The sequence below is a fragment of the Macaca thibetana genome, chromosome 15, assembly GCF_024542745.1.
Source record: "Macaca thibetana thibetana isolate TM-01 chromosome 15, ASM2454274v1, whole genome shotgun sequence".
Taxonomy (NCBI): domain Eukaryota; kingdom Metazoa; phylum Chordata; class Mammalia; order Primates; family Cercopithecidae; genus Macaca; species Macaca thibetana.
In genome coordinates this window covers 975,722-996,248 of record NC_065592.1, presented here as the reverse complement: position 1 = coordinate 996,248, position 20,527 = coordinate 975,722, and the positions used below count along the sequence as shown (strand labels likewise).

The 20,527-nt window shown below is 58.9% G+C and overlaps 1 protein-coding gene and 1 long non-coding RNA gene across 2 annotated transcripts in view; one reads left to right on the top strand and one right to left on the bottom strand.

The window, feature by feature from the left end:
- Window positions 1-20,527, bottom strand: part of RXRA (retinoid X receptor alpha) — a 251,977-nt gene that overhangs the window by 223,340 nt on the left and 8,110 nt on the right. The gene's annotated exons all lie outside the window — the stretch shown is intronic.
- On the top strand, window positions 8,454-10,575 carry LOC126937161 (uncharacterized). Its single transcript, XR_007719667.1, has 3 exons — window positions 8,454-8,569; window positions 9,149-9,188; window positions 10,207-10,575. It is a non-coding gene; the product is annotated as an uncharacterized LOC126937161 (long non-coding RNA).

Sequence of the window (20,527 nt, the reverse complement as noted above, 5' to 3'; positions counted from 1 at the left end):
CGACTGTGTGGATTATCCTCAGCGCCCCATCCTTTGGGGCTCATGGGCAGTCCCGGACCCCCAGCCCAGGCCTGGGCACAGTGGAGGGCAGCAGGGTAGCGGGAGGAGAGGCAACAAAGAGGAAAATTACAGCCCAGGAGCGAGAGCCCTGACTCCCAGGGCACTGCCATGGAAACCGAAATAAATAGACATTCGCGGGGGGACGGTGAGGGGCAGTGAAGTCCTCTGAGATGGGCCATACATGACCCCAGACACTGGGAAGTGGGCGCCCGCCTTGGCCACGGCAGTGCCAGCCACAAGAGACTGGCACCGAGGGCCCGGCAGCCAGACAGTCCCTGCCTGGCTGGCCCCAGGATACCTTGGGCTAAGGCTTGGGTCTCCGGGGGCTCTCAGCTCACAGGGAGGGAGAGTCAAAGCACAGTCCCTCAGCATCTCTGGGACTCCACAGCCGCTACTGGCAGGGGGAGGGCCTGCCCCTGTGTCAGGGAGGGACCCCAGGAGGCTTCCAGAGGGAGGTGACATCAGAGCTGCACTTGGAGAAGGCAGGCGTGCTGGGCAGGAAGGGGAGGAGGGGCACCAGCAGACAGGGGTGCGTATGCCAAACTGCAGAGGGGCGGGCGGCGGGACCAAGGGTACAGCGGGAAGAGGGACGACGTGGGGTCTCCTGGGGACTCATTCTCTGGAGGGCCATGCGGAGGCATGGGAGGCTACACTGTCCTAAGCGGCATGATCAGATTCGTGTAGGGAAGGGCAGGAGGAGAGGAAGCCGGAGGCGAGAGGGTGCCAGGAGTTGACCTGTCATCCAGGGAGAGCCGAGGAGGACAGGGAGGTGACTCCAGGCCTGAGGAAGAGTCAGCGCTTCCTCCTCATTCATCCTCCCCAGCTGGGCCAGAGGGGACAGACCAAGCCCGTCTCCAGTAGCCCGCAGCAGCCCTGGCTCTGGAAGGGATCCCACTCTGCTCCTTGAGAAGTGTGTGGCGGGGCTGAGGGCTCCTGCTTTTCCGATTTGCTCCAGACCCCAAAGGAATCGATGTGCTTGCTCCGGACCTCAGCCTCCCAGCCGAGGCCTCCTGCCAGCGTCTGACAGTCACCTGCAAGCCACCGGGCAGATCTCCGTTCCGTTTCCAGCGGGGAAGCCCAGGCGTCCCCTGTCCAGGCCTGCGCAGGCACTGACTCAAAGCTGTGGGCTCAGCCGTGTCGAGCTGTACTGCATCCCACGGCCACCCAACCCAGGAGGCTGCAGCCCGGGGAAAGGGACCCTGACCTATGCGCCCCACCAAGGGCTCTGTTCCCAACAGACTCTGCCCTTGGCCCCCTGCGGGTGTTCTGCCTGAAGCATCAACCCTGAGGTCCACACAATTGGGCCCTGGAGGCGGGCAGGGCAGCCCCTGCTCTCAGGACTGGTCAGGAGCTTGGCCACACTCTCCAGGAGGAGGCGGGAGGGCTAAGGCCTGTGTGTGGGTGGCTGGTTGTGAACAGACAGGTCAGACCCAATTCCTGGGCACAGTGGAGGTCCCAGAGGCCTTATGGGGAAACAGGTCAGGCCAGCCTGACTGCAGCTGGAGAGCTGGACGCTTGGCCCAGTCCAGACCCTGGCTCATATCTGGGGAGCAAAGAGAGGGACTTGGGGTGTTCTGGAGCCACCCTCATCTGCCTGGGTCACAGCAGCCACAGGTCGTCCACAGGGGTTTCTAGAAGAGAAAACGCACAGGAGGTGGCGAGAGGAAAGGCTCCTGATGGGTGGTGGCGGGTGGGAGAAATGGGATCTTTCGAAACCATTAAGGCTGGAAGTGCCAGGAGAAAGGGCGGAGTCACACAGCTCTGCCTCAGAGGAGGGTCTGGAGGCCCCAGAGACACAGCGAGCTCGCCCTGCTGAGGAACGGGCTGCACCAGAGTGGGGGCCGCAGAGGCGGGTGGGCAGCCACGGCAGCTGCCAGGCTGGGCTTCTGGCAGCACCCTGTGGGGGTGAGGATGGTGGGCCTGGGGCCCTCCCTGCTTCCAAGAGCTGGTTCTCTGCCCATTCTGGTGTCTGGGCCCCGTGTCTCCCAGTATCACAGCCTGGGCTGAAAGAAGTTAACAAGATGCCAACACCCGGGCCAGTTACTTTCTACTTAAGCAACTCTGGAAAAGCGAAGTCTGCCTCCAGCCCGAGGCGGAGTGCCAGGACGTGAGAGGCGGCGTGGCCGTGGGCAGGGGCAGGAAGCCACGAGGGCAGGCAGTGCCCTGCTTCCCGGGCACAAACTGGCAGGGAGCAGGGCCAGAGTCGGCATGGGTTGCCCTTACTATTTCACAGTGTGGGTCAGGGGTGAGAGACCCAGGAGCCCAGAAGGGGCGGAACCCACCCAAGGCCTCATGGTGGTCAGGTGGCCAGGCGGGGCCCGAAGCTAGTCTGCCAACTGCCTTCCCGGCTCTCATCTCACAGAGAGGTTCAGGGGTCCTTGAGTAGCCCCTGGAGGGCCAGAGCACAGTGACCACTGTGAATCAGCTCACACACACAGGGGCTCGCCACACCCAGGCTCTGTGACTTCAGGGACCCTCAACCCCACAGAGCCTCCTCCCCTGCTGGTGGCAAATCCTCACAGCTCGAACCCTCAAGTGAGGGCAGCCCCGCTCACAACTGCTCTAAGCAAGAACCCCAGGAGGAATCTGGCCTGAGTCTCCCTCAAACTACATGCTCTTCCAGGCCTGGAGTTAAGGACCCTCTGATAAATAATATCATAAAAGACTTCTCTCATGAACAGGGAGAGCCCCTCTCCAGTCACATTTCCCTTTTTGCCCTGGCTGCCAGGAAGCTCAACATTGCACTCAAGTCCAACCCCATGGTCACGCTGCTTGTTTCCTCACCTAATCCTGCCCTCTGGGATTGGCTCTGCTTTTCCATCTCCTGTGTGTCTTCCTGGGATATGTGTGGTTCCCTGGCAAACCTCCTCAGACTTTGGAAGACCATGGTGGATTCAACATTCATTTCCTTAACGTCGACTGCGGTGGAACTGCATCCACAAGGCTGGTGTCCAAATGGGCCATGAGCTCAGGAGGCAGCAGGGCCTGGGGGAGCAGGAGGAGGTGAAGGGAAAGGTCTGGGGCTCTCGATGGCGTTGCTGGTGGGCAGCTCCGGATGTCAAGACAGTCCATTGTCAAGGCTGGAAACTGGAGGGGAGTGGGGGATTGCCGGGCAGGGGAAGGAGCTCCAGGAAGATGCCACGTGAGACAGCCAAGACAAAGGTCACTCCTCCAAATTACCAACAGCCCCAGGGGAGGGCAGGAGGGGAGCTGGGTCTCAGGCAAGTGGGCCCTCCCCACCTGGCAGCTCTACCTTCCCGGGGAAGCCAGGACCCCCAGCTGCCAGGGTCAGGCAGCCAGGCCCAGCCCCTTGGGATAGTCCCTCCACCGCCTCCACTGAGACCCTGCTGCAGGGCAGACCTTGTGCAGGTCCTGGGGACGGGAGGGGTCAGCTGGTCCTTGGCAAAGCGGGGGTCACCTGGGGAGCAGCAGGGGTTTGCCTCATGGGCCCCGTGTGCAGGGGCCTCTCACACAGCCCAGGCCTTCGGCAGATGTGAACAGAAAAAAAGGCCCCACTGCCCCGATAACCCCAGCCCTGCTTCAGGGAGCGGCCAAGCGGAGGGTGCCCGGGGAGGGGCGATCTTGCCAAATCGAGGTTACAAGATAGTAACTCGAGGCCGTCCTCTCTGCAATCCCCTCAGCCTTCTGCCGGGGTGAAAGGCAGCCCCTCCAGTCGCCCCAGCGCTGGTTCCCAGCCTCCAACCTTTTAACACTTCATTTCACCGGGAGCCCCGTGTCAGCGGCCGGCAATTCCTGAGGGTGGCAAGAGGCCGGCCTGCTGGTCTCTGTCCAAGCCCCTACTGCCCCCTCTGAGGTGAGCCCAGCAGGCCCTTTAAGAAGCTGGGGCCACTGCTGGCGCCGCTTGGAGACGGGCACGTTCCTGATCCTTCTGGAAGGAAGGCTAAGTTGGAGTGGAGACAAAGTGTTCTTGCACAGCTCGGTAAACAAGCCGAAAGTGTTTTGAAAGCTTCTGCCGATACAGAGGACTGTAAAATAAACGCAACAGTTGCAAAAGGAGGCTAGCAGCTGCCAGGGCGGGTGGCGGCAGGAGGGGGCACGCGAGCTGCCCACAGCCCCACTGGCACGTGTGCCCCATGCCATGGCCTCCATGGGCAGATGTGGTGTCTGCGGGTGCACGTGTGTGTGTGCGCCGTGGAAGGGCCCCAGGTCCGCCTGTGTCTGCAGGTTGTCTACACAGATGCAGGGCTCCTAAGCGCAGATACAGCCCCTCCCTCCTCACCCTAAATCTTCCTGGAACCAGCCAGGAGGAAACCCTGATTAACGTCATTCTCAGCCCAGGCTGCCGAGCACCCCCCAAGGATGGGAAGGAGCCGGGAGCCAGCTCCACAGATAGCTACTGAAGGGTCAGTGGAGAACGGGACCCTCATCTACACAGCTGCACCGAGCCTGGCGAGTAGCCCTCTTTGAGGGCAGAACCTCGTCACAGGGCGGTCCTTAGCTCCTCTAGGACAGCTCCACACCATAATGATGGTGCTGAGGGCACACAGAGTTCGCTCGGGGATCGCCCAGGTTCTGGGCAGGCGTGGCCTCCGTGCGGCACAGATGCCAAGGCTGGCCTTAGTGACGGGGACCAGTCCCGAGGCCAGATCAGCCCCGGCACCCTCTGTTGATCTGGTGGGTGGCTCCCACCCACCAAGGCCAAGTGTCTTCAGCTGTTGGGTGGCCTCCCCTCCCAGAGTCTGTGCAGCCAGGCAAGGTGCCTGGCACTGCCCACCTCTATGGCATCAGCAGCGGCATCCAGGCGGGTCTGGGGTAGCTCTCTGATTGTTTGAGGTTGTCAGGTTCACCCTGCTAACCTCCTCGAGTCCCCCTGGCCCTGAGCCCACCATCATTCACCCAGCAGCACCCAGGAGCCTCGGAGCAGCACCCCACGTGGTCCCGGTCCTCTCACCCAGGGACGGGCAGACCAGGACCTGCCTGGACACCTGGGAGGTGTTGAGCTATGGGGAGAAACACACGCAGGGCCGGGGAGCCACGGTGGGATGTCGGCCCCAACTCGGGGTGGGGAGGACAGGAAGGCTCCCCAGAGGGAGAAGCATGGCAGGAGGTAAAGTGAGAGATGGAGTGGGGACTGGACCAACCCAGAACGGGGAGTGGAGCTGCACCAGGCACACAGTAGGTGCCCAGTTAATGCCTGGCGAGTGACTGGATGGACCCTCCGAGACAGGAGAAGACCGAGCCCCAGAGAGAAGGTGTCCCCCCAGGGTGGCAGGTGGAAAGCCGCAGAGCGGGATGCCCCCATCTTTGCCTGATCTGAGCCAGGTCCTCCCCTGCCTTCGTGGTTGGGAGGAGGTGGATCTAGCTGGGAAGGGCAGAGCCCTGGCTCGCAACAGCCCACCGCTGCCTACATGGGGTAGACGCCTCCCCACGTCTGAGCTTGTAACCAGGAGCGGCCTCTGGCACGAGCCAGGGGGTACCAGAACAGTCAACCCCAAGACCCCAGCCGAACCGTCGGGGGCAGCCCTGGAGGTGGAGGGGCACCCTCCTGGCCGGCTGCAGCGGGAGACGGTCTAGTCAGAGGCCCAGCTGGGAACTGGGTGTTCGGCCAGGGCCAGCCAGTGTTAGGATTGCCAGGCTGTCCACCCCTCCGGCTCCCAGTGAGGGGCGGGGGACTCCCCAGCCGGGCTGAGCTCTGGGCACCTGTGAGCCAAAACCACTCAGAAACCACAAGGCCAATAAATCCACTTTCTAAAGTGGCCAGTGAGAGAGGGAGGCACTGCGGTTTGGGTTCTAGCAGCCCCAGCCCACTTAAAACGGCAAAAGGCCTGGGGCTGGGGGATGTGCCCTGACCTGCCCCCAAGTCCTAAGCCTTGAGTGGACTGCGGGTGACAGGAATGCAGTAAGGACCCTTTCATGTGTCCAGCGCTGTCCTGGCCCTGACAGGCCTAACACCTGGGCACCTCTCTTCCCAAAGAGCAATGAGAGCCTTGTCCCAGCCTGTGGGGGTGGGCTGAAGCCACAAGGTGAGAAAGTGGCAGAGCCATGCCAACCAGACAGCAGGAGGACCCAACCCCTGGCCCACACCATCTTCCTCCCACAGACCAGGGGTTCACAGGACAGGACTGGCTCTCCCTCCCTCAGCCCACGGAGGAGAAGGTGCTCCCTTTGGGGAGGGGGCCCCAGCATCCTGGGATGGGACTGCAGCAACCCCCACCCCTTGCCTCAAATACCCAACAGAGCCCTTGCCTTACAGAATGCGGGCCTTGCTCAGGCGGTGGACCCGCAGGTAGAAGGGTAGGGCACTCAGATGCCAGGGCCTACGAGAATTAACACTGAGGGGCGGATGGATCCCTGGGGAAATTTCTCCAGGCAGAGACCCCCAAGGGGGCTGCTGAGGGAGAGAGAATGAGAGCACTGAGCCGGGGGGTGAGCTGGGAGGCGACAACAGAATGGCCCTCCCCGGGCCCAGTGGCATCCCAAAGACAGAGCAGCCAGCCAGGAGCAGGGGGTGGGGGTGACGCAGGCCATCAAGAAAAGAGGCCACCAGAGAGGCCACCAGACCCAGGGGCGGGAGGGGGAAGTGCACATTTGTCCCTCCTCCCAGTCCAGCGGACATCAGGTAAGGCTGTGAGGGGCCCGGCTGGGGAGAGGCTGCAGTCGCCTGGACGGGGGAACCTCTGTGTGCCTCAGTGTCCTGCTGTGTACAACCCCCACCCTTGCAGCACGGACCTCGCAGGCTGCTGTGAGGCTCAGGCAGGGTGTGCAGTCTCGGTGCTGAGCCTCGGAGCTCTGGACAGCCAGACTCTCCCTCCCAGCCCCCACCCAGACAGCCAGGGCCTCCCTTCCTGCTCTACCCCAGGAGTTGAAGGCAAGCATAGGCTAGCCCTGCCCTAAGGGGGTCCCTGCCCAAGTTGGGGCCCCAGAGTGGCAAAATTTTGATGAACAAGGCATGTTGAGCAGGCTTGGCGGGTGGCCAGGCAGGTGCGAAGTAAAGGCTCAGAAAGTCTCTCAGTAAAGATGGGGTTGGACCTGAACCAAGGTTCCTGAGACCTCAGACCCCAGGGCCCTTTCCTCAGGAAGCTCTGACGGTGCTCCCTCCGCAGGGCTGGTGCTCCGGGAGCAGCTTCCAACGCTCTGGGCAACCGAATGCCTTCCGCTGCCCCAGAGTGTGGTGCTTCAAGGTGCCCCTGGGCTCAAGGTTTGGTGTGGCTGCACCCGGGCAGGGCCCCTTAGCTGTCAAACAGCCACCCAGCTAAAGGCAGAGAGTGCCACAGGTGACCCAGAGGAGATGCCACTCTCCAGAGGCCAAGGAAGACTCCAAATCTTTTTTCACAGGGTTGAGTGGTCATTTAAGTGCTCAGGGCCCTACGCCCATCTCTCCTACTCCAGTTCATCACAGGCTCCTAAAAGACAGAGGCCAGCCTATGACCCCCTTGCCTGACAACCTTCCTCGGCCCCGTTACCCCGACGAAGGTTCCGAGGCAGCTCAGCTCACTCGCCATCCACAGGCTCCACCACCCGGAACTGACCCTTTCCCAGCTCAGCTCCCAAAACAGATGTCACAGCTCCTCCTCCCAGGGCCTCTTCCCAGAGACCCCCAAGACATTCAGCTTCACCACAACGTACCTCCCAGTCTGCGCCTGCCCCTCCAATGACTCACCCCCACCCCCCAGCACCATCCCCCTGCCCCTGCAGCTATGTCCAAGGAGGTCTGGGTGAATTCTCCCCAGTCACACATCACTATGTATGTGGGGCTCCTAGAAGTCACCCCATAGCTGAAGACATGGAGTTTCGGGCCAAGGAAGACCTCTGGACTTTGGGGCAGCCTGGGTGAACCTCCACTGCCCAACTCGTCATGTCACCTCCAAGCTCCCCTAGTCTCCCCTCCCTCCTCAAAACCAAGGCCCTCAGGGGGCCAGTGGCCCCACAAGCACCTTAGAGAGGTGGTGGCCGGACTCGTTTGAGATCCCTGGGGTCTGGACGGCAGGCAGGTCCCTGCTCCCCTCCCCCGTGAGGGCCTAAGATGGGGGAGCTGAGCACCCTCTGACCCCCTGGAGTCCCTGGGTCGTGGGACTCCAGCAGTTGTCTGGCGAAGGCAGAGAGGGGTCTGGGAGTGGATCCCAAGGGTCTATCACCAGGCAGGCGGGAGGTCACTGTCCTGCATACCAGGCTAATTGGCGTCTGGCAGAGCGTACTCTCAGACAGCAGGCCTGGCTGTGTAGCCCTGCATGCTGACCCTCCCACGACACACACCCCAAAATCCAAATTGACCCAGCCCCATCCCACCTGGGCTGCCCCAGGAGGCCTCTGAGCCCAGCCCTTTCCCAGCCAGGAGGCCCCAGGGTGTCTGGGAGCTTCCCACCCAGGGATGTCACAATAGGCAGGGGGTTGGGCAGCCAGGAGACAGGCACGCTCCAGTGGCTCTGGAGGAGATGGGAGCGGGCCGCGTAAACAGTGACAGGGAGCCGTGGCTGAGCTTATCCAAACAGTGGATGTGAATGCCCAGCTCCCAGCAGACAACGTCTCCCCTGCGGGAATTGCCTAACGGGTCTGTCACAATGGTTTCAAATTCGTGCCACCGGCCCTCCAGACGATGCTGGGGCCAAGCCTCCCGGTGGAACCGACTCCCCAGCCCCCTGCCTCCCAGCCACCCTGGAGCTCCCAAGGTTTGGGAGACCACGGCCCCACAGCAGGAGCTGAAATGCCCGGTTCCTCCGGGCCATGGGGCAGAATGGAGCTTCGGACTCAGGGCTGGACCATTTCTCGTTCCCAGAAGGGTCCCAGGGGTGTCATCCACTTGACCCTAGGAAGCGGGAAAGACTCCTGGGTGGCTTGGGGCCTGGCAGCCCTCCCACAGGGTCCTGCCATGAGCAGGGACCTCCATCTTCCTCACATCTTGGTGGGCCCTTGGGGAGCAGGACGGGTCTTAAACCTGCCCCCACCAATGCAGCTCCGACCTCAGGAAGCCCCCCAAGCTCATGATCCTGTTCTGGTCTCAGGCACCCTAGTTTCTCCCCTCGGTCACAATGCAGACAGGCCACCATTAAACACCCACTTCCCACACTTTCTTCTCTCAAACAACGGGCAAAACCAAGCCCATTCCTCTCTCATCTCATCTCATCTCCAGGAAGCCACCATGAAACAAGGGTCACCACCCCATCTGACAGGTGAGGAAACTGATACTCGGGGAGATGACAGGACATGGCCAGGACCACAGCACAGAGCTGCAGCGTTTGCTCTGTTGAGCTCTGCCCCTGCCCACCTCCCACCGTCCAGCAGAGCAGCATCTCCTGCCTCAGACCCCTTCTGACTGGCTAGCCTGGATCACCCGGTTCCGGTGGGCAGTGGACTCGGCACAGGGAAACAGCCCCTGGGGGCAGAGCATCCGGTCAGACAGACTAGCTGTGGCCTGAGCCTCCTTGGGCCTCTTCAAAAGGGGGAGGTGCTTCTCCAGGTGTTGTTCTGCAGGGGAGGTGCTTCTCCAGGTGTGTTTCTGCAGGGGGAGGGGCTTCTCCAGGTGTGGTTCTGCAGGGGATGGGCTTCTCCAGGTGTGGTTCTGCAAGGGCTCAGGACAGCTGTCTAGGGAGGGCTGCTTCCCTGTAACAGTCCTTTGGCTGGGTGGTCATCCTCAGAGAAGGCCCCCACTCCTAAGGGACCCCGAGTTCACTCATTCCCGTGGTGAGGGTTCCGCCATCCAGGGGCTTCTCCTGGGCCTTCCAGCTCAGAATCAGATTTTCTTGGGCCCCAGTCAGCCTTAGGATCACCAACCCCCCGCCTCACATGGGGAGGCAGGAACACCCCAGGCTGGTGCCCAGGGGTGGGTCCAGTTCATGGTTCATCAGTCATGTGCCCTGGATAGCCAGAGCCCTCTCTGGGCCTCGGTGCCCTGTTGTAAACAGGAAAGGGGCCTAAGAAGCCGGTGCATGACTGGGTTCTCAGTGCATTGATGGTGACAACACTATCCTCCTTACCATATGACCCACCCAGACTTTTCTGCACACACCCACCCTCTGTCAGGGTCCCCGGCCTGCAGGCCCCATCCCTCTCAGGAGGGCTCAGGTCCCCATGCTCACTTGGGCCTCAGTCTGGCTGCTGGGCTCCCTACCGCATTCTGGGTGGGCAGTGCCGGTCTCTGGGCCTGCACCTCCTACTCAATTCATGTCATGATCATGGGACTCCAAGCAGAAGCCAGAACCTTCCAGAAGTTCAAAGGTGAACCACCCCATCAGAGAGCCCTGCTGTCCAGCTCCGCCAAGTTCAGGGGCCTGCCCAGGACTCCCATCCACCTCGGGGCCCGTGTTCTGCGCAGAGCACCACGGCAAGTTAAAAGTTTTATTGATTGAACACAATTGAGTGTAAGTAGTAAAAGTTCTCCTGATGTAACCCACTTTTTCTTAATGGGTAATCTCAGACACTCGAGTTTGTATGGTAAAGGAGGTTTAGGACAATTTAATAGCTCATAAAATTTTATAGTCCCAGTTGAAATCAGAGTGCTAACTCCGGCCCGTTCAGCTATAGAGCTGTCGTTTGCTAAATGCCTCTCATCTGTTTTTTTCCCCCCATTTATTGGAAAGTTAACATCTGCTTTGCTATGGTCGGCGGGGGGAGGGAGGTCGGGAGGAAGGAAAAAAACATGATCTATTTTTCCAGGAGAGAGGTAAGAGATTCAGGCTCTCCTGGCAGCACACGATTTTCCTTTAAGTCAGAAAGAGGTTCAGTAAACTGGGGCTGACCCAGAGTTCACCGAACTCCACAGCAGGCGCCGGTCCCCCACGGTGGCTGCTGAGAGATTTGAGTCTATCCAGGCCAAGGCCACGTCCGGGGATCAGCCAGAATCTGGTAGAGTCCATTAACAGTCATGCCCTGGTAATTTATGAAACACCTACTGTGTGCGTGGTCGGGGGTGGGGAGGGGTGCAAAGAAATAGGACACAAGCTCACCAGCTCCCGAGGAACTTACCCTCGGAAGCTAACATTTCAGAAGCAAAGGGGACAAGGACTCCAGGAAGAGGCCGGGGCCCCAGGGCTGTGTAAAATGCAGCCGGATGGAAGTAACAGAGCCTGGGGTTCTGGCTGCCATGCTCACCAGCAAGGCCCTGACCTTGGAGAGCTTCAGTGTCCTTGTCTTTCAAATGAGAACCACACTGGCGCCTACATCATAGGGTCATCGTGAGGATAAAATAAAGTATGGAAAACAGCCGGTAGCTGGAACTTGAGACATGTTACCAAAAAGAGAGAGATTGAGAAAAACAGTTTGGCAGTTCCTGAAAAAGTTAGACATAGAATCAGCCTAGCACCCAGTGTGCCACCCCTAGGGTTACAGTATGCCTGCCCAGGAAAATTGAAAACTGGCACCCAGGCAGCTCCACATACACACAGGTTCACAGCAGCGCCATTCACTGCCGCCAAGAGATGGAAACATCCAGAGGCCCTTCCCCGGATGAAGGATAAACAGAATGTGGCCCATCCTCATCCCTGCAATGGAATTCGATTCAGCCATGAAAAGGAGCGAGGCACTGACACAGGCCACAACGCGGATGAACCCTGGAAACACCATGCTCAGTGAAAGACACCAGAGATGAAAGGCCAATCCGGTGTGATTCCATTTACACAAAATAACCAGAACAAGTAAATTCTTGGAGACAGAAAGCAGGCCAGGTGCCGTGTGGCTCACGCCTGTAATCACAGCACTTTGGAAAGCCAAGGCAAGCAGATCACTTGAGCTCAGGAGTTTGCGAATAGCCTGGGCAACATGGCAAAATCCGTCTCCACAAATACAAAAGAATTAGCCACACGTGGTGGCGTGTGTCTGTGCTCCCAGCTACTCCAGAGGCTGAGGTGGGAGGATCGCTGGAGCCCAGGAGGTCGAGGCTGCAGTGAGCCAAGATTGCACCACTGTATTCCAGCCTGGGTGACAGAGTGAGATGCTGTCAGGAAAGGAAAGGAGAGGAGAGTAGAGGAGACGAGAGGGGAGGAGAGGGGAAGGGATGGGAAAGGAGGAGGGGGGAGGGGAGGGGAAGGGAGGGGAAGGGAGGGAAGGGGAAGGGAAGGGAGGGAAAGGGAGGGGAGGGGAAGGGAGGGGAGGGGAGGGAGGGCAGGGGAAGGGAGGTGAGGGGAGGGAGGGCAGGGGAAGGGAGGTGAGGGGAGGGAGGGCAGGGGAGGGGAGGGAGGGGAGGGAGGGGAGGGGAGAGGAAGGGAGGGGAGGGGAGGGAGAAGGGAGGGGAGATGAGGGGAGGGGAGGAGAAGGGAGGGGAGATGAGGGGATGGAAAGGCAGGAGGGGACAGGAAGGCAGGGGAAGGGAGGGGAGGGGAGGGAGGGCAGGGGAGGGGAGGGGAGGAGAAGGGCGTGGAGGGGAGGGGAGGGGGCAGACTGGTGGTTTTGGGGGATGAGGAGTGGACAGTAAGGAGTTGACTGCTCCTGGGTATAGGCCTCCTTTTAGGGGATGGTGACAATGTTTTGGAACCAGATAGAAGTAGTGATTGTACAACATTGTGAATGAACTAAATGCCACTGAATCGTACGCTTTAAAATAGTTAATTTTATGCTGTGTTAATTTCACTTCAATAAAAACAAATGCTTTAATGAAGGAAATTCAGACACACAAGCATGACACATGGAACGCCCACTAGGCCAGCCCCAGACACCGTGCCTCCTTTAACCCTCCAGGCTGTGCCAGGAGCCATCGGCTCTCTCTCCAGCTGACAGTGGCAGCGCAGAGCCTGGCAGGCAGTGCCCGGTGGTCGTGGCCTATGGGAGGATGGGGGGTCAGGTTGGTGCATCTCCGAAGTGCAGTGGCGAAGCCTGCCTCCTGGGGCTGTGGGAAAAGCTAAATTAAGCTGGAGATCATTGATGGGGGGGATGTGTTATAAACAGCTAAGGGCGGCTCAAACAAGCTCTCAGGTACGCTGGCCATGGATGCCAGACAGTGACTGCCGTGGGATCCAACCTGTAGGGGCTGGGGCAGAGCCGCCACCTGCCCAGGCTTGCAGGGGGCCTGCTCCTCTCCCCACTGTCCTCCAGCTATGCCGTCCCCTCCTGACTTCTCTAGATCCGTTCCAGACTTCCCACTCCAAATTTCCGCCAGTGAGTCAGGGCTGCACAGTAAACAGCAACTTGCCCAGAGAGAAGGTCTGCCACGGCCCGGGGCCACGGAGGAGGGTCCCAGACACGTGTGACCACCAGTGAGGTGGATCCCAGGATCCCTCTCAGCCGTTGGAATCCCCACTGACCAACTGCGCCCCGTCCCGGCCTCCTGGGCTTCTGCCCACCTCGGTAATAGGATAAAAAAGATGTTAGCTGAGTGCGGTGGCTCACGCCTGTAATCCCAGCACTTTGGGAGGCCAAGGCAGGTGGATCACCAAAAGTTAGGCGTTCAAAACAAGCCTGGCCAACATGGTGAAACCCCATCCCTACTAAAACTACAAAAATTAGCAGGGCATGGTGGTGAGCACCTGTAATCCCAGCCACTCGAGAGGCTGAGGCAGGGGAATGGCTGGAACCCGGAAGACAGAGGTGGCAGTGAGCTGAGATCACGCCACTGCGCTCCAGCTTGGGCAACAGAACAAGACTCCATCTCAAAAAAAAAAAAAAAAAAAAAAAAAAGTACAGGCACGGTGGCTCACACCTGTAATCCCAGCACTTTGGGAGGCTGAGGCGGGTGGATCACGAGGTCAGGAGATCGAGACCATCCCGACTAACACGTTGAAACCCCGTCTCTACTACAAATACAAAAAATTAGCCGGATGTGGTGGTGGGCGCCTGTAGTCTCAGCTACTGGGGAGGCTGAGGCAGGATAATGGCGTGAACCCGGGAGGTGGAGCTTGCAGTGAGCCGAATGCACCAAAACACTGCACTCCAACCTGGGCGACAGAGCGAGACTCCATCTCAAAAAAAAAAAAAAAAAAAGCTGAGACCTTTGCCTCCTGCCACACGGCAGCATCCATGCATGGTGAGGCAACACTGTCAACAGACCTCAGGGGCCAGAGCACAGGTGGAGGGAAGCCTGGAAAGAGGCACAGCGGGACCCGCGTCGCCGCTCAGTGGCTGCCAGGGCCGTGGGGGTTCTGAGGCTCCAGGAGCTGCGCCGTGACGGACTCACCACGTTTGTCTCGGACCAGGTCGGAGGAAGCCTCCAGTATTGGGAACCTTGCTTGACTGGCAGGAAATAGGCCTACCACGGAACCTGCAAACCTTCCAAATGCACAGATACCCTTTGGGGTGTACTTACCCCCGGGAAAAGCAGAGAAATATCACAGAAACGTCTATACATTTCTTTCCTACCCATGATGATGCCTCATGAACAGAACAAGAGAGATTTCCAGGGCACTGGCCTTTTCTCAGGGTGGGTTCACCATTTTCTCCAAGGGGCCAGTTAGGGGGCTGGGGTTTTGTGGGGTTTTTTTTTTCTTCTACTTTTTAAGAACTGTTTAGGTTTACAGCAAAACTGGGAGGAAGGTACAGAGTTCCCATATACTGCAAGGGTCCCTGGCACCCAAGTATCTGATGAGGATCTAGCCGCTGAAGGGCAGGGCTAGACGTTGGCCAGCGGCGAACTGACCAACAGCTGGCACCTGCACCCCATTCTCCTCTGTAGCTTGAACAAGGGACAAATCTCCCCACATCACGAGCCCATGTGGAAACTTCACAAACTGTTGAGACAGCGGCGGGTGTCTACGGCCCTGCCCTCCCCCGGAGCCTTCTGCCGCCACCCTGTGCAGCAGACCCCATCGCCACTGACACATCCCCTTACGGCCTCTTCCCAAAGCCCTCGGTGGCGGTGAAGTTATCCTGGGCCTTCGCCTGGCCTATGTTTATTTTCTGACTGTCCCACCACAATGCGGCTGCCACGGGACCCGGCTTCTTGCTCGCCCGGCCCCCGACGCGTAGCACCCTGGAACCCATGTGATCACTGTTTGCTGAATGATGACTGAATATTGAAACGGAAAACACTGTGTTCCACACACCTGAGTTAGAAGCCTAGCCCTGCCCCTTGGTTGTTCTGTAACCTGGTGTGTATTACTTAATTTCTCAGAATGGGGAGAACACCGCCAGGGTATACAGACTACCACTGTGTCCCCATCGCTCCTGCTCACCCATGAACCTGAGGGATAAAATGACTTTGTAGGGGGTCTCCTTACCCACACCACTCCCAAAGAGAGAGGGTGCAGACAAGGCCTGTTTATTTCACTTGTGTGCACCCTCCGGAGAGGCCTAGAGATGTTGGCACAAGTGCATTGTGGGCCCCGAAATAATCAAATTGCAGGAGAGAGAGGGGGAGAGAGAGGGAAGGGTAATTGAATATCGGAGCGGAAGCTATTCTCAAGTCAGCCATTTCACGGTTCTTTCTCCTGTTTATGTTTTCTAAGAGATCTCCAAAATAAAATAGTTCTATTATTTTATGACTCATAGATATACGTTATAGTGATAACATATTACAGCTACGGCAATGATGCTTATGGAGTGGCCGCTCCGCGCCGCGCCATAGAACTCTGCAAGGCCAATCTCCCTCTCTCGCCTCACAGCTGGGGAAGCCTCGGCTCTGAGAGGCCAGGCTCCGGCCACGCCATCCAGACCACGGGGCCACGGGACCAGCTGAGCCCACAGTCACTCTCCTCCTCTGCTCCTCCGCCTCTAAAAGGTCCTTTTCAGACGCGCGGGCACTCGCACGCGCCCCTCTTTCATCATGGTTAGGCGCCACACGCTTTTCATCTCCAAGTCTGGCTACTGCAGATGCAGAATGAAAAACGAGCCAATAACACAGCAAACCCAAGCAACTCGGCACGAAAGGCAATAACCGTGGTGAGGGGCCAGGCGGCAATTCCAGCCAGACAGATGAGCGGGCGTCACGGGCTCCGGGTGACGTAGAAAGGGCACAGAAAGGTCTCACCCTGAAGGGAGAGAACGTGGGGCAGGGGCTGGAGCGAGCGTGGAGACCTGGGTTCCAGCTCCCTCTCTCCTTGTCCTGCTGGGAACTGGGGCAGGAGACTTGGGCCCTCTGCCCCTCGGCTTCCAGGTCTATCAAATGGGGCAATAGGAGAGTGCTGACTGCCCGGGGCTGCCCTGAGAGCTTTGAGAACACGCTTGGAAAGTTCTAGCACAAGGCAGACTCTAAGAACATTAGTGGCCACCCCATTTGTGAACTAGGCACGGTCCTGCAGATCTCAATGACCGCCTTTCAAGTGAGGACAACACAGGTGGTGACGGCGCTGGGAAAAATAACACAGGCCTTGGCCATGAGGACTCTCCGGGAAAGGGACAGGCGGCAGTGGCACTGTCCACGCAGAAGCATGGTCACCCAGACTCGGACAGGCGGGTCAGGTGGGTCCCCAGGGCTCTCAATCCTTGCTGAATGGTAGAGTCACCTGGGGAGAGACTCTGAAACATTCCTGCCCAGACACCACCCCCAGAGACTGGGATTTTACTGGTCTGAGTGTGGCCTGGGCAAAGGATGGTTAGAACCAGCCCCACGTCTGGCTGGGCTGAGAACTGCCAGCCCAGACTGCCTGATGCCTATGCCCCACAGGGCACCCTCCAGTGGCTCCCACCCCTGTGCCTGCCTGAAGGGGCCTCAAGGCTGCAAACCTCCCCAAGAGGGTCAGCCACACACCCAACCAAGGACAGCCACCTCGCAAGGGTTACTCCCAAGCCCCAGAGCCCTGCAGCCGTCTTTGGGGAGCTACTGACCACCCAGATGTGATGTTGCAGATGCACAGAAGACCAAGTTTCCACTACCCTGAGCCGAGGAGGCCTCTGCCATGGAGAGAGGCCGTCAGAGAGCAGTGTCCGGCAGCGCCCTGCCTGTACCCAGAGCCTGGGGCAGAAGGGAACGTCAGGACCACCAACCCTTTTCCTCTAAAACTTCAGTATTTCCTTCATCATAGATATCTTGCATTCATTTTGCATTAACGTTATTTAAAACATTGCATTGGCCGGGCGCGGTGGCTCAAGCCTGTAATCCCAGCACTTTGGGAGGCCGAGGCGGGCGGATCACGAGGTCAGGAGATCGAGACCATCCTGGCTAACACGGTGAAACCCCGTCTCCACTAAAAAATACAAAAAATTAGCTGGGCGTGGTGACGGGCGCCTGTAGTCCCAGCTACTCTCGAGGCTGAGGCAGGAGAATGGCGTGAACCCAGGAGGCGGAGCTTGCAGTGAGCCGAGATCACTGCACTCCAGCCTGGGCCACAGAGCCAGACTCGGCCTCAAAAAAATAAATAAATAAAAAATAAAAAATAAAAGATAAAACATTGCATTAAAACATCATTTCTGTCTCTCTCCTCGCACTGGTCCCACCCTGGCCTCTCTGTGGGATGTTCCTGCCACCCTGACCCGTCTCCAGCCCTCTGGACACTGATGGCTGCAAGCTTTACACGGGTGGCCCACCAGGCCCTGCAGCAAGGGACCCTCCCTGCAAGCTCCTCCTGTCCCCAGAGTGTCTGTCATCAGGACACATCAAAATAGCTGAACGCTAGATGGCTCCACCCCCAAGGGGCATTTTGGAAATTCAGGAAGGGCTGTTTTGAGTTGTCACAATGACCGTCAGTAAATACATAGGCCAGCCCTGCAGGTAACACCATCCCTGGTCTCACCAGACGTTCAGGTACGCGACGAGGCTGCTTATAATTACCTGAGCTAGAACTTCAGAAAATATGCCCCGGGGACCTTTGCTGCACGTTTAATCCTCGCTGACCTTTTCAGGAAAGCATCTCCCGTGTCCACTGAGGGGAGAACACGTTGCTGCGTTTGGAACTTTACCACCTGGGAAAGTCACATCACAGGCACGTGCGCAGCTGCTGGAAGCCGGAACACCAGGCCCGGCCTGTCGGCGTCGGCCGTGGGGGCTGGCTTGGGGAGATGATGACCTAGGCACGCCTCGGGCGGGGCTTCTGGGCTCCCCCTGGAGACACAGAACCAAGCCTTTACATATTGCAAAACATATGATTTTATCATACAATTTCCCTTTAATTCCTCCTCCATATAATGGTTAGGGCATTACATTGACTCTTTTGCAAAATTATGTGTGAGGTGAGTTATCTCGGCTATGATTTTCTTTTCAGATGGTACAGGGAGTGCCCCTGGCCTGAGGAGGGTGAGGAGGGTCAAGTCAGTGGCCCAGGAAGCCCCTCACCTGGGACCGTTACAAAATGCTGGTGCCCAGGCTGCACCCCAGGATACTGATATATGCGGTCCGGGAGCAGCCTGGGTTGGGCTGGGGGCATTATCCAGAACAGGTGAGGTTAAGAGTCCCCAGGCTGGATGCATTGAGTCCCATCAGGGAGATTATCTGGGCGGTTTCAGCCTCCGTTTTCTCATCAGCAAAATGGGAATGAGATTCCAGACGTGCTCAAAACCACCCACAGACAGTGGGAGTGGCTCTGCCTTCATTCTCCCTCCAGTTCTCCTGACCTGAAGGTCATAGGAGCTGACAGCCTGCGCCTCCTCGGGATGGCCTACCCAGGGCTCCCCCATTCCTCTGTTGTCAGGGAAAGTAACTCAGTGACAGGTGGCCAATCTAACGTGGCTGATAGGATAATTGGCCAATAGGATAATAGGGCCCCAGCGTACGTAGCTGCATGTTACTAGGGCCACGGCAAAGGCCCGCGATTCTCGGGAAGGAGAGGACCCACAGAGGCTGTTTTACCCGCAGGTAATTCCCGCAGAGGGCTGTCAGGGGCCCTGGGGGAGAGGCTGGGAGCCAGTCTGCAGGAAAGCTGTGGCTGCTGTGCAGGAGGAAATGGGAGCCCCAATGTTTACTTAGCCGAGGACCTTTGAAGGCATCTGGCTGGAATGGGAGAGAAGCCCAGGGGCTGAGCGCTCCGAGGTGCCACGCCTCGACCTCTGTCCCCCTCCCCCACATGGCGTAACCTTTCTGCTGTTGGCTTGTTTGTGAGTTTAGTGACACTTCCCCAGTTGTTATGTCAATGGAAGCAGGGCTCCTCCGACGGAGTCCTGCCTTTCAGCCCCAGGACACCTCCCAGTCCCCACTCGAGGCCCGCCCCGCCGGCCACTCTCCCCCAGGCCAGGCAAGTGCTGGGGAGGGCGCCACTGTTGTCCACGGGCAGCCAGGCCTGTGAGGGAAGACCCCCACCCCGAGAGCCCTTCCTGGGCTCCAGGCCCATCGAGGGACGAAGGGACAGACGGCGTGAGGTCCTCTCCTGGCTGTCACGGTGAGCGTGGAGCCGCCTCTGCTTTCTCAGCAGTGCCCAGCCGGGCCCGTTCCAGGCTGCCGTCTGTGTCGCGTGCAAAGAAAGAACCCTTTCCAATGTTTTATTTACAGGCAGTATACGACATACAGGAAAATGCCGCTTTTTCATCCACAGCTCTGGGAGTTCTGACCAATGCATGTGGTCATGTAACCATGACCATAATCAAGATATAGGACACTCCATCCCCCCAAGGAGCCCCACGGCCCTGGCAACGGCAGCCTGAGCTCTGTGCCGACAGCAGAACCCGACGAGCACAGCCTTGTGAGCCAGCATCGGCGGGGCAGCTCCGGCGACACACGCCTTTTTGTCACCGAGTAGTATTCCATTGCAGGGGCAGGCCACAACCTGTTTATCCAGCCCCAGCTGAGGGACATCTGGGTTGTTTCCTGTTTTTGCTTAGTCAAGTTCTAAAAATTGGTTTCTCATCCCACAGCCACCAGCTCAGAAACAAAGCTCTTTACAAATGAATCGCTGCGTGCTGACATCCGGGCGATCATGGAGATCCCCGGGGTGGGGGGGAGGCTCAGGCTCAGGGACCTCCAGGCACCGGCACATTCTCAACCCCAAGCCATCTGGCTCCAAGCTCCTGCCCACAGTTGGCAGGCTGGGGGCTGCTATGAGGCCCAGCTGCAGCCAACTCCCTAGAACCCTGGGCCATTTATAAGGGGGTGACAGAGGCCTGAGGTCTTGAGGATGCCCGAGGAGGGCTGCTGCCCCTCTGAGCCCCTGAGCCGTGGAGCCCCCTCACCTCCTCACATGGGTGGCATGTAAGGGCTGCTCCTGCCTTCCCCCAGCCCCTCCAGGGGAAAGAGAACGGAATGACAGGGTGCCCAGCTAGTGATGAGCTGAGCCCAACCGCAGCACAGGGCCCAGGTGGGACTCGGGGAGACGATTACAGGCAGCACGCAGCTGTTTCTCAGCCCTGTCGGCCATGGCCTGCGACTCCCTTTGTTCCCGAGGGAGGGGATGGCTGGGCTCAGGGGTGGCTGTGTGGGTGGGGGCTCCTGGCCGACAGGCTGCCCTTGCAGCTCCACCGCCCACCAGCGAAGAGATCACTCAGGCCCTGATACGATCGCCGTGGGACAGGCGGAAATTGGAGTGTCCCGGGTGCTTGATCGAGGCAGCTTTCAAGCTGCGGCTGCAGGGACATTAGAAGCCAACGTAATGGCCTCATTCAGCTCCCCCCGCAGCCCCGTGACCTTGGAAGCCTAAAAGCCTGTGTGCTGTTTTGATGAAAAATCAGGAGTTAGGGAAGTGAGAGAGGCTGGCCCGAGGGCAGGGTTGCCGGGCAGGAGCTCTGG